At 46.7% G+C, this 13,976-nt stretch overlaps 1 pseudogene; it reads left to right on the forward strand.

The window, feature by feature from the left end:
• LOC100512969 overlaps positions 8,102 to 13,976 on the forward strand; it is a 32,900-nt pseudogene continuing 27,025 nt past the window's right edge.

Raw genomic sequence — 13,976 nt, forward strand, 5'->3', positions numbered from 1 at the left:
CCCGAGTGTCTACACCCAGCCCTTGCCCTATATGCTCAGTTAGAAAACACTTCAAGGCAGAAGAGTGTTGCTGGCTGAATGAACTGGCTTCAGCATATCCCGGGCTCCAGAGCATTCAGGGGTCAGGACCAAAATGCCTGCCCTGGAGCTGCAACCAGGGACCTTATACCCACACCTAGGATGGTGGAATCTGAGTACTGACCAAGTTCTTAATAGACAAAAGATTATTATTCTTATTGTACAGGTGGGAAAACTGAGGTTCAGAGACACTAAGTGGTTTGCCAAAGGCCCATGAGGAAGTGGCCAAGTTGGGATTAAAATCCAAGTGCTTCTGACTCCAAGCTGGCCCCTCTTCCTTCAGTCTGTATTTGCTAAGGAGGAACTTGTCCAGTGGTCAGAATCCACCATCCTGGGTGTGGGTTACATTTCCCAATAGCAGCTCCAGAGAATAATGCCATTTGCAGCAACATGATGGACCTAAACATGGTCATACTAAGTGAAGTTAGACAGTGAAAGACAAGCATCTTATGATATCACTTATATGTGGAATCTTAAAAAAAAAAAACACACACATATATATATATACATATATATACAATATGAAATGAACTCATTGACAGAACAGAAACAAAATCACAGACTTTGAAAAACTTACAGTTACCAAAGGGGACAGGTCAGGGCGGGGAAGGGATGGCCTAAGGTTTGGGACTATGATATGCACACCGAAGTATATGGTGATTAGCCAACGCAGACCTGCTGCATAGCCCAGAGAACTCTACCTAGTATTCTGTGATAATATTCATGGGAAAAGGATCTGAAAGAGAATGGATATGTGTATGTATATAACTAAATTATTTTGTTGTGCAACAGAAATTATCACAACCTTGTAAGTCGACTATACTTCAGTAACACTTAGAACAATGGAGAAAACCCTATGATATATCGTGATAAAAGCAAGTTTCAGAATTATTTTTCAGTTGCACAATGGTGTTTATGGCACATATTTTATGTATACTAAATACAAGTATTTTTAAGCAGACATCCTACATAGCATATGCAGTACATGTTTTTATAAAATTAAATTGTATATATATACAAAGAATAATAATCTTCTAAAGATTTTAAAGCTACTGTACAGAAAGCTCTTAGCAACCTTGAGTCACAGACCTATTATAAGGTGTAGTGTGAAATAAATACAAAATGTATTTATGCATGGTAAGGACAAAATAAATTATGCTAGCTAAAATTAGGACTATGTACTAATTTTCCAATCCCTTTGTTCATAAATAACCCCACAGAACATGACATGTACAAATCCATTATCTTCTTGTTCGAGCCTTTATATCCAGTTAAGAAAACACACTCTACCTCCATTTTGCAGAACCACAAACTGGGATTCAAGTAACTGGCCTCTGGTTCCTTGTTCAAGGTCATGCTGCCCCACAGCAAAGGAGCTAACTTTTTTTTTTTTTTCTTTTTAGGGCCACACCTGCAGCATATGGAGGTTCCCATGCTAGGGGTCAAATTGCAGCTACAACTGCCGGCCTACACCAGAGCCACAGTCATGCCAGATCTGAGCTGCATCCATGACCTACACCACAGCTCATGGCAACACCAGATCCTTAACCCACTGAGTGAGGCCAGGGGAACCTGCAACCTCGTGGTTCCTAGTCGGATTGGTCTTCCACTGCACTGCAACAGGAACTCCCCTGACTTTTTTATACCAGATCTTCTGTCCCACAAACCTGGCACCTTTCCCTGGGTTCTCCTGGCCCCAGTGACTCCACAGCTCTCTAAACTCCATGGGACTAGAAATCCCATTTCCCATTGCCTTTGGAAACTCTGAGAACGAGGCGGGTAAAGGACGGGCCTCTGGTCGCACACAAGCCAGAATAAGGAAGGAACCCGGTTTCTATCCCGGAGCTAGTCTCCTGGATGCCACCACGAGGGAAGCTTGGTAGAATCTCCGGCAAAATCTCTGGCACCTGGTCCCGGCTCTGTCACAGACTACCTGTGAGACCTCAGACAATTTGCTTGTCTTTACTGTATCTTGATCTTCCCAGCTGTATAACGGAGAGAATGACAACGCCTCACTCCTGAGAGTGTGGTGAGAATTAAATGCAAGGCCACGAAAAAGGCCCTGTCTATAGTACCTTACACACAGAGTAATGGCTCCAAAAATACTACCTTTAAAAAAATCTTTACAGCATATTGATAAGGGCTATATTATTATCTCCATCTTACAGATAAATAAACTGAGGCCCAGAGAGACTGAAGCCTCAGCCAAGAACTTCCAGTGAGTGGATGGCATTGTTGAGCCTGGAACCCAAGCCTGCGAAATGCCCAATTCTGCTGGCATCCCAACTGCCACAGTGCCTCTCATGGGGGGAGCCTGGCCGATAGCTTCTTTTTTTAATGTATTTGTTTTAATGATTTTTATTTTTTCCATTAGAGCTGGTTTACAGTATTCTGTCAATTTTCTACTGTACAGCAAAGTGACGCAGTCACACATACACATATACATTCTTTTTCTCACGTTATCCTCCATCATGCTCCATCCTAAGTGACCAGATACAGTTTCCAGGGCTATACAGCAGGATCTCATTGCTTATCAATAGCTTCTTAGGTGGGATCATGAGTTTCTATGTGAGCTCACTGGTAACATGATGTCTTAGTTAGGCTCAATAAATGCTCTCCTCTGGAGAAAGGCTGAGATGGGGGCAGGATCCTTCAGAGCAGCAGAGACAGGGATGAGGGCAGCAAGAAGGTGGGGAGGGCAATAAAAACCTTAGAAAGTGTGGCGAGGGCAGCCTCAGCCAGGACAGTGGCAAGGAAGGGGGAAGCCAGACGTGGAAGGAGCCTGGAAAGCAGAGGAGCAGCGTGACCCTGCCCGAGGCCGGGAGGCCTGGGCCCACCTCCCTTTTCATCTCCCTTCATGTTTAGAGGGGACCCATCATCTTTTTTACAAGGCTTCACCCCAGAAGAAAGAAAACCGCATTAGGAGGCTCATTTCCTCTCATCTGATGGAACACTCAGTCCCCACTGCAAAGGATGAAACACCGCCCATAAACAGCCCGGACGTCTCCAAAACCCCAAGAGAAGGTACACAGCAGCTGCCTCGCATCAGTGCCTCTGATCCTGCCCCTGAGGACAGAAAATGCTGCCCCTCTCCCAGGGGTACCCAGGGTCCTTAGAAATCAACTGGAACCTTGGCGGGAAAATCAAGATCAAGGGTGGAAAACTACGTGAAGAGGAAGCTACAGCCACCTCTGCAGGCCTTGGGGGAATATTCAAATCCTCTCCCACCTCATTCATTCACGCATTCATTAATTCATTCAGTACCCACTTATGAAGACACAGGCACTGTGCTCAGAATTAGAAGCAGGAAAGCCACCAACTAACAGCCCAAAAGCATAATGGTTTGATCCACTAGAGTATTTTTAATTTGAAGTTAACTGACAAAATTTAAAAATCAGCATATTTTTCATAAATATCCAGACATTGTCTTTTTTTTTTTTTCTTTTTATGGCCACACCTGCAGCATATAGAAGTTCCCAGGCTAGGGGTCAAATAAGAGCTACAGTTGCTGACCTACACCACAGCCACAGCAACGTGGGATCCATAACCCACTGAGTGAGGCCAGGGATCGAATCTACATTCTCAGGGATACTCCTTGGGTTCTTAACCCAATGAGCAACAACAAGAACTCCTGTCTCTTTTTTTAAAAAAAAAATCAGAACTGGCCACACTTCCCAGACCTGCAAATATTTTTATCTGGGACACAGTTTTCAGCCCATGTGCCACATCCTCACTGCTCCTACTCCCAGGTCCTAAGAAGCTCGCCTGTCTTGCTCTCGTGCTTGGTTTTCACACAGGCGGAATCCCTATGTGGTAGCAGTTCCTAAACTTAAAAGTACATAAGAATCACCTGGGGTGTTGTTACAATTCAGATTTTTTGATTTTATGGGTCTGGGGTGAACCTGAGATTCTATATTTCTGACAAACTTCCAGATGATGCTGGGGCTCCTGGGACTGGTTTGGGACCACGCTTTGAGGACCAAGGTCCTCAAGAATACCAAGCTGATCTTTACATATGCTTAGGACACACTCCACTCTTCCCATTTGCCCAACTTCAACCTCTTTGTCTGGACTCAGTTTAGGTACCCCTTCCTCCAGGAAGCCTTTCTTGACTGCCCAGGATAAGCTCAGCCTAGTCCTCAATGCTCAAACCCTTTGTGTTTCCCTCTGTCCCAAGAAAACAAGTAAACAAGTAAAGTCCAGTGTGAGGACTTCCCCTTCTAGTCCTTAATGACAAGGACCTGGCTTCTATGACTTCCTTATCCCTACACTGCCAGGTAGACAGCAGTCCTTCAAAATTGGATTTGGGTTTAAATAAAGCTCTGTGAGATCTGCCTCCTTCTTCTTTAACATAGCCTGGTCAAGGGAGGGACAATCCCTGAGGCCTGGAGAACAGCACATGGAAAACAGAATCAGATTCTAATTCGTCCTCACCAGCTGGGAAAGAAATCTTACTTGGGTGCCTCAGCACACTGAACTTGATTTCGTTTATCTGTAAACGGCATATAGAAGTAGGTATGTCTCAGGTTTCCTCGCAGTATGAAATTAAATCAACAGGTCTAGCCCCATCCCTGCTGCACAGCAGGCAGTGAATAAATGCTCATTACAATTCACCTCCCTGCCAGGGCTTGGGTGCTGCAAGGCTCTGAAAGAAAGAATAGGCCCATGAGTAAGTCTTTGATCTGATAGACTGGAGTTATTTCAGATTCACGCAGTGTTTCTGGGGATGCCTACAGCCCAGGGGCTGGTCCTGGTCCTGCAAGTGTGTCTGCTCCTCTGATCACAGACAGGACCGGGCAGCAGGTGGAGTAACTACATCCCTGGTGCAGTGAGAGCAACAGATGGGTGCGGCCTATGGCCTCATTATTTCCACCCTTCTGCTAGATTTGTGGCTTCAGTCTCTCCCCAGCTGGTTATTAACAGTCTCCTCTCTCCCCTTCTCTTTCCTCACCTCTTTCTGCATCCACCACTGCAACCATTCACATGCAAAGCTAACCTTGGCTCAGATAACAGGTTGTACTAGAAAGGGCGCTGATCCAACTGAGGATTCAGAAGTTCAAGAATCCAGTTCAGTCTCTGCACTCAAAAACTGCATGCCCGGAGTTCCCATCATGGCGCAGTGGTTAACGAATCCGACTAGGAACCATGAGGTTGCGGGTTCGGTCCCTGCCCTTGCTCAGTGGGTTAAGGATCCGGCGTTGCCGTGAGCTGTGGTGTAGGTTGCAGACGCGGCTCGGATCCCGCGTTGCTGTGGCTCTGGCGTAGGCCGGTGGCTACAGCTCCGATTCAACCCCTACCCTGGGAACCTCCATATGCCGCGGGAGCGGCCCAAGAAATAGCAGCAGCAACAACAACAACAACAACAACAAAAAAAACTGCATGCCCTTCATTTTTTTCAAGCCCCACAGGAGTTCCTTGGTAGCTCAGAGAAACCTGGCTGTGGCTCAGGTCACTGCTGTGGTGGCAGGTTTGATCCTTGGCCTGGAAACTTCTACATGTCCCATGGGTACAGCCAAAAAAATATTTCTTTCAAGCCTCAAAGGTTAGTTATCAATGGCTGAATAAGAAATTCCCCCAAAGTTTAATAGCTTAAAACAAACATTGATTATATCACCTAGATTCTGAGTGTCTGGAAACTGGCAGCAGTGAGGCTGGTGGTTCTGGTTCAGGGTTTCTCACGAGGTTGCAGTTATCTGAAGGTCCGACTGCAGCGGAAGGACCTGCTTTCACAACAGCTCACTCACTCACATGGCTGCTGGCAGGAGGCCTCGGTGCCTCAGGACATCAGCCTCACAACTTGGCAGCTAGCTGACCTCAGGGCACATGATGAAAGGAAAGAGTCAGATGAGCCAACATGGAAACCAGGCTTTTAGAACATCCCATCAGTTCTGGCAAATACTCTCGGCCAACCATCCACACAGACCAACCCTGGAAGAGCATGGGAAGGGACTACACTGGGGTAGTAGGATCACTGGGGAGGCAGGATCAGTGGGGACACAGACTTGGAGGCTGGCTACCTGTTATGGCCTGAATGGTGACCGCCCCACAAATTCACATGTCCAAGTCCCAACCTCTAGGACCTCAGAATGTGACTGTGTTTGGAGATCATGGCTTTAAATTAAGGTAAAACGAGGTCCTTAGGGAGGAACCTCATCCCATATGCCTGGTGTCCTCGTAAGGAGGTTTGGACACAGACGGGTAAAGGGGGAAGACCTGTGGAGACACGGGGAGAAGCCAGCCATCTACGAGCCAAAGGGAAGTCTCAGAAGAAACCAATCCTGCTGATCTCAGACTGCTGGCCTCCAGAACTGTGAGAAAACCAAGACCTGTGGTTGAACCACCCAGCCTGTGGCACTCTGCAGGGCAGCCCTAGGAAACTCACACACAACCACACCACAGGTGCTTTCTCATGCCTCCCGCAAGGGCTGCTGACATCAGTGCCAAGCCCCCTGCTCACAGAGAAAGCCCTCAGTGCTGGTGGGGGTCTCCACAGATAGGATTCCGTGTCCTCGGGGGTCCCAGTGGGCCTCAGTTCACCCCCTGAGGGAGCTGTGATCCTCCTTGAAAACTTATGGAATAATTCTAGAACTGGGCTTTGGAGACGAGAAACCAGACTGGTGACAGGTGGACAGAGGAGCTTCACCTTCAGGGGCTGTTCCCACCTGCAGGCAGGTTACAGGGTGAAAGGTTTAGCACCTCTCTTTCCCCAGGGTCAGGGAGGAAACAGGCTCACTTCTCAAGAGCCCCTTCCCTCTGCCCCCACTTTGCCAACACTGTCTCATTCCCACCTCCCAAAAGGCCTCTGATCTGGGGATTTTCTTTTTCTTTTTCTTTTCTTTTTTCTTTTTCTTTTTTTTTTTTTTTTTTTTTTTTTAGGGCTGCACCCATGGCATATGGAGGTTCCCAGGCTAGGGGTCTAATCGGAGCTACAGCTGCCAGCCTACACCACAGCCACAGCAATGCCAGGTCCAAGCCACATCTGTGACCTACAGCACAGCTCACGGCAACACCAGATCCTTAACCCACTGAGAGAGCCAGGGATCAAAACCACAACCTCATGGCTCCCAGTCAGATTTGTTTCCGCTGTGTTGTAACGGGAACTCCTGATCTGGGGATTTTCAGCCGCACTTCGCGGACAAAGCTAGGCACGTGCCCTAGCATGTGCAAGCTCATGAAGCTATGGCAAGGTCAAGTGGGGTTAACCTTTGATCCCAGGTTCCCCTACTCCAAAGCCAGGGCACCTGGTCCTTACAGCACAGTCTGCCTGCCAGTGCTTACAGCCTCCTTCTCCGCTGGGTCCCCAGCTCAGTGTCTGACACTGAGGAGCTACTTGATTCACAGTTGTTGTATACATGAAAGAATGAATGAAAGAAAAATCCCATGAGAAAAATGAAACAGGGAAGAGAAAACAGCAAGCTGGAGGCCATACTGAAAGGGACACCCATGTTTCACTTCCTCCAGGAAGCCCTCCCTGATCACACTGCTCTTAGAGACCTGGACTAGTGTGTGCCCTTCCAATGACACTTAACAGCTTCCTGTCCGCACCAGCCATCAGAGCCCGGGGGACAGGGAGGCAGGTCAGGCAGGCAGCGGGAGGCACTGGAGACTATACAGGCAGACTCTAAGGACTTGCCATGGGGCAGCCACAGAGCTGCATGCCCTCCACATGGTTCACTTAGCCTTCCCAGCTCTGCGACAAGGAGAGAATTCCTAACATTGCTATGCTCAGTTTCCACAGGTACAAAGGAGATCCGCTACTTGCCCAAAGTCACAGTCACAGAGAGCACCCTGCCTGACACCTGAGTTCTTCCCTAAGATCTCGGCCTTCCCCTCAGAGGCAACAGGGGGTCGAGGCAACAGGGAAGAAGGAGGTGGGCCTTTTCTTTAGGGCACCAGACAACCACTGCAAAGTTTTAAATAGTACGAGCAACGCAACGTGGACTGACTAGCATTTTGGAAAGATCATTGTGGCAGGAGCAGAGAAATGAACAGAAGGGGAGAATCTAGACCAGTGGCTCTCAGCATGGTCCCCAGACCAGCAGCATCCGCTCCATCTGGGAGCTTGTTGGAAATGCCAAGTCCGAAGCACCCTCCCACCCAGGATGTAAGGAATCACAAACTCTGCGGACGGACAGGTCTAGCAATCTGGTTTAACAAGACCTGCAGGGGCCGCATCCGCAGGTGGATGGATAAGGCTTGCGTAACTCTAAAACCATAAATGAGAGCACGAGATATGACTCAGGCCATTAAGTGAGAGATGAAATGAGGCCTGCATTCAAGTTCAGCAGGATAATGATCCTGAGGACCAAGGACAGGAATTTAAGGGAAAGATGACATTCCAAAGCAGGAGACCCTCATCATACGGAATCCTGAGATGATTCGACATGTCTAGCCTATGTGACCACCCTTCTGCTGATTTGAATAAGCACCATGACAGCCCTAGTTTGACCTCATAGGTTCAAATACTCTCTTACCCAATACGAAGGCAGAGCTAATGGTGTAAGCCTGATGTCTACCTGAAGAATGAGGAAGAAGGCAGGCTTTCCCCCTCCCCATTTTCCTTGGATTAGAAAAATGTAGCCCACCTAATCCTCAGGGCAGAGTCTCCTCACTTGCCTGCTTATATCTCTCACAAGCATCTAATTTTAAGAAATCTATTAAAATTTCTTGCCTATTAAAAAAAAAAAAAAAAAGGCGGAGTTCCCGTCATGGCTCAGAGGGTAGAGAACCCAATTAGCATCCATGAAGACGAGAGTTCAATCCCCGGCCTCACTCAGTGGGTTGAGGATCTGGCGTTGCTATGACCTGTGGTATAGGTCACAGACGCGGCTCAGATCCCGTGTTGCTGTGGCTGTGGTGTAGGCAAGCCCCTACAGCTCCGATTGGACCCGTAGCCTGGGAACCTCCATATGTCACGGGTGCAGCCCTAAAAAGACAAAAGACAAAAAAAAAAAAAAAAAGATGCATACACACACACACACACACACACACACACACACACACACACGAACACTACTCAGCCATTACAAAGAATGAAATAATGCCATTTGCAGCATCACGGACGAACCAAGAGATCATCATGCTAAGTGAAGTAAGTCAGACAAAGAAAGTCAAATATCATATGATATCACTTATACGAGGAACCTAAAAAACGATATAAATGAAATTATTTACAAAACGGAAATAGACTCAAAGACATAGAAAACAAACTTACGATTACCAAAGGTGGAAAGGAGGGAGGAATAAATTGGGAATTTGAGATTAACAGATACACACCCCTGTATATAAACAACAAGGACCTACTGTATAGCACAGGGGAGTACATTCAATATCTTATAATAATCTATTATGTAAAAAATCAGAAAAAAGAAAAAAATATATATATAAACTGAATCACTTTGCTATATACCTGAAACACTGTAAATCAACCATACTTCAATTTTTAAAATAAATAAATAAAACTTGCAGGAGATTCTGATGGTCCCTAAAGTTTTAGACCAGTTGGACCAGAGCTCACACAATCAGCTAGAATTTTATTTAAAGAGTTAGGAGACAAGAAGGTGGGAACTTAAACCAGAGCAGTGTATTCAAAGCATTAAATTACTAGTCTTCATATCTTATTTAATCAGCTTTATTAAGTGATGTAGAAATAGCCACAATAATCCTACAGTGTATAAAGGATGGTTTCTATTTTTCAGTTGTGGAAAGGAAGGTTCAAAAAAGTTGAAGCAAGGGTCACAAATCCACAGGATGACTTTGCAATTTCTCACCCCAACAGGGACACCTGTGGCAAAGAAAAGAGGTGCTAACCATCAGTACGCAGCTCAACAGGCCTGAACTGGACAGGCCAAGGCAAAGCAGGATGTATGATCAGCCTCAAATTCAAACCCAGGACCACAGTTTCCGAAGCCACTGAGTCTACCACTGAGAATCCACTCTCTTCTGCGAGTCTGGGGAAAGCGGGGTCTGGGAGCCATGGTTCTGGCCGCAGCCTGCTAGGGTTTCTCCAGGAGGACTGGGAGAGGTGGGAGGGAGTGCTGTGATTCTTGCCATCTGTTCCTTCAAGGTCTGGGCAACCTGACCTTGTTGTACTTTATCTCCAGTCCAGAGTATAAGCGGCATATCTTGGTTCTGTTGGGAAATATTGCAAAGGTCAGAACCAAGAGAGGCATGTGAGGCTGCCCCAGAGGCTGCTGGAACACTCTGTTGTGAAAGCAGCTCTGGGCTGAGATGTGCTGGGGCCACACCCGAAGCTGGGAACAGCTGGGCTACATAGGAGCTCCCCCATCTTCGGGGCTACACAGGCCACTGCCTGGGTGCTTTCAAATGCTCCAGGGTTTGCAAAAAGCTTTTGTATCTGCTGTCTAGCACTGTTTCCTTCAGGCCCTACCCCTGCCCCAACAGGAGGTGCCATTCCTCTTGTAGCAGATGAGGGATCTGAGATGCAAAGGAGCAGAGCAACTTACATGAAAGTCGCCAGCCAGTTGCCTGGCTGGTCCTGCTTGTCTGTCTTTTGTAATTGTGCACTCTACCCTTTATTTATTGAGAAAGCGAAAAGCCTGGCAATTTGCTCAGAAGATAGTAAATCTGAATTCACATAATCTTTTCTTCCATTTTTAAGAGAAATAAAATTAGGAGTCGGTCTAGTGTGGTTGGTTGAAATCTACTGTTATATTATCTCTAGTTTACTACAGTGCAAAAATGGAAAATTCTCAGACTCCAAGGTCATTGCACAGTCACTGGGCTAACGCAGCAATAATGCCTAGAAAATGGAAATGGGCTTGCTGCAGCATCCATGGCATGCCAGGTCCCAGCTGGGCACTTACGACTGGTAACCTCATTTAGCCCCCTCTTTCCAGATGAGAGGCATGAAGTGAAGAGGCGACAATGACCTCCTTGAAGCTACCCATCTGGGGAGGAGTGTAGCCAAGATTCAAAGCCCATCAGATGCCAAAGTCAGTGCACAGGGAAGGCATCATTCCAGAAATCCAGTTCAATTCTATGCCTTGAGTCTTTTTACCATTTTTCCTGTGCCCAATCTTATACAAGGGACAAAGGGGGAAACTAGAGGTTACAGTCATCCTTCAGTAACTGTGAAGGGGCGGAGAGGGGGTTGGTTCCATGCCCTCATCAGATACCGAAATCCACCAGTACTCAAGTTCCTTATATAAAATGAATACTTGCATATAACCTGCATACATCCTCCAGCATACTTTAAATCATCTCTAGACTTCTTATAATACCTAATACAATATAAATGTCATGAAAATAATTAGAAATACAATGGAAATGCTATGTAAATCGTTGTGGAAGCTCAGTAAATCCAAGTTTTGCTTAGTGGAACTTTCCGGAAATTTTTTCCCAAATATTTTTGATCCATGGTTGGTTGAATGCATGGTTGGTGGAATCCATGGGCACAGAGGGCTGACTGTACTCCACACCTTTTCCTTTTCCCTCAAATCTCTAGCAGCTCTTCCCTCTTGGCTGGTCTTACTGTCTCTTGGGCACCGAGAAAGCAGGTGTCCTCTGGAGAAAACTTTCACAGACTCACACCCCCACATCTACCCACCACCCTGCACCTGGGCCTACAGGTTCTGCCATCCCTCCTGTCACTGGAGATGGTCTGTACCATGAAGAAACTGCCTCCTTTCCCTCCTACACAATCAAATTTCCCTATGCCTTTCCCATCAGCATGCAAACCCCTGTATCCTTCCCACCTTTACAAAACCCTGACTGACTCTTCATGCTCCTCCAGCTACTGCCCCATTTCTCTGCTCCCCTTTACAGGACTCCTTAAAAGAGCTTCGGGATTCTTCCTAGCTCAACGTTCTCCCTGAAATTTCACTGACCCTCTCCAGTCCTGTTTTCACCCCACACCCCATGGAAATGACTCTGTCAAGGTCACGGATAGCCACATGCACTAAATCCAACTATCATTCCCTTGAGCTAAGAGCCACTTTTGACACAGCTCATTCCTCCTTCCTCCTTGATGTTCTTGCTTAATTTGGCTTCCAACATTCTCTTGATTCCCCTCCTATCTCACTCCTGCTCAGTCTCTTCTGCTGGTTCCTTCTCTTCTCCCTGTCTCCTAAAATTGGAGGGCTATGGGGCTCCATTCTTAGTTTCCTCCTATCTCTTCCCAAGAAAGAGAGAGAGAGTCAGGGACAGATACATATATAGATACAGAGATACATAGATAAATACATAGATGGGCAGTTAGATACTTGATCTCACACAGTTAAATGCTTTTACCAACCGTATATATATATTTGTCTTTGGTGTTTTTAGGGCCACACCCACGGTATATGGAGGTTCCCAGGCTAGGGGTCTAATCAGAGCTGTAGCCGCCAGCCTATGCCAGAGCCACAGCAATGCCAGATCTGAGCCTCATCTGCAACCTACACCACAGCTCATGGCAACACCAGATCCTTAACCCACTGAGCGAGGTCAGGGATCAAACCTGCAACCTCATGGTTCCTAGTTGGATTCATTTCTGCTGCACCATGACGGGAACTCCTACCAACCATATTCTGACTACTCCTCAATAAACATCCTCACCCCAGACTTTTCTTCTAAATCCTTCACACATCTGCCTACTCAACATCTCCTCTTAGGTACTGAATAGATATTTCAGACTCAGTATCTCCAAAGTTGAACTCCTGACCTCCTTCCCAAACCCTGCTCCATCTCCACTTTTGTCCTTCTGGTTGGACAGGCCAGTAGATCGGGGCCATCCGTGACCTTTCTTTCTTTCTCTCCTTTCCACTCCCAAACTGTCAGAACACCAGGCTGGGCTTACCTTCAAAGGAGAGCAGGCGTCTGACCACTTCCCACCACCTCTGTTACCACCTGGTCAGAGCCAACATCCCCTCCAGCTTGGATTTATGCAACAGCATCCTCACTAGCCTCCCTGCTGCCAACACTTCCCCCTAAGGTCCATTCCCAACCACACTGCTAACGGTGACCCATTTAATTAAAAAGATGGATAGTTATTTCTCTACTCAGAATCCTCAGCTGGCTCCTCATTTTGCTCGGCATATGAGCCAAAGCTTAAGACTGCACTTTAGTCCCTATGGTCCAGGAGCCTGTCACCACTCTGGCCTCACCCTTTGCTGCTCTCCTCTGGGCTCGCTCAACTCTGGCCATGCTGGCCTCCTTGGCGGATTTGTGTCTCTGCCTAGAACGTTTGTGCCAGATATATGCATGGCTTCCTCCTTCAAGTCTCTGGGCAAAAGTTAACTTCCCTTTAAAATGTTAGCTGTCCTACCCCCAGCATTCCCAATCCCCCTAACCCACTCTATTAGCCCCAAAGCACTTCTCATTTTAGAACATACTCAGTCATTTACTTTTTTGTTACGTTTATTATCTGTTGTCTCTCTTCCCCCAATACAGTGTAACTTCCAGGAGGGCAGAGTTTGGGGGGTTATTATTCTTTTTTGTTCACTAATATATAGCCCTGGTACCTGGAATAGATTTTGGCACATAGGTGCTTTAAAAATATTTGTTGAATGAAGGAATGAATGAATGGAAAAGCAATGTCCCTGCCCTGAAGGATTTTACAGGTCTGTTGGGAGGCACTATGTCAGGGGCCACCAACGTTGGCAGATGACCCTGAATCCCTTTCTTCTCTCTCCATTTATTTCTTCAATCTCCTCCTGAGCCGTGCCTCTGCCACTCACCAGCAGAGCTGCCTCTGGGAATTTATTTCTTGGTCAGGCAAGGCCTTCATTAACAACCCCAAGAACTTCTGTTTCTCAAGCAATAATGATGTGTAGGTACCACACTAGACACTTGAAGTATCTTACCACTGGTCTTAATGGCACCACTGAAAGGGAGAGTTAAGTCGCTAATTCCTCATCTATAAATGAGGATTATGAAAGGCTGTAGAGGCTGGTCAC

Source organism: Sus scrofa, chromosome 6 (genome assembly GCF_000003025.6).
Source record: "Sus scrofa isolate TJ Tabasco breed Duroc chromosome 6, Sscrofa11.1, whole genome shotgun sequence".
Lineage (NCBI taxonomy): Eukaryota > Metazoa > Chordata > Mammalia > Artiodactyla > Suidae > Sus > Sus scrofa.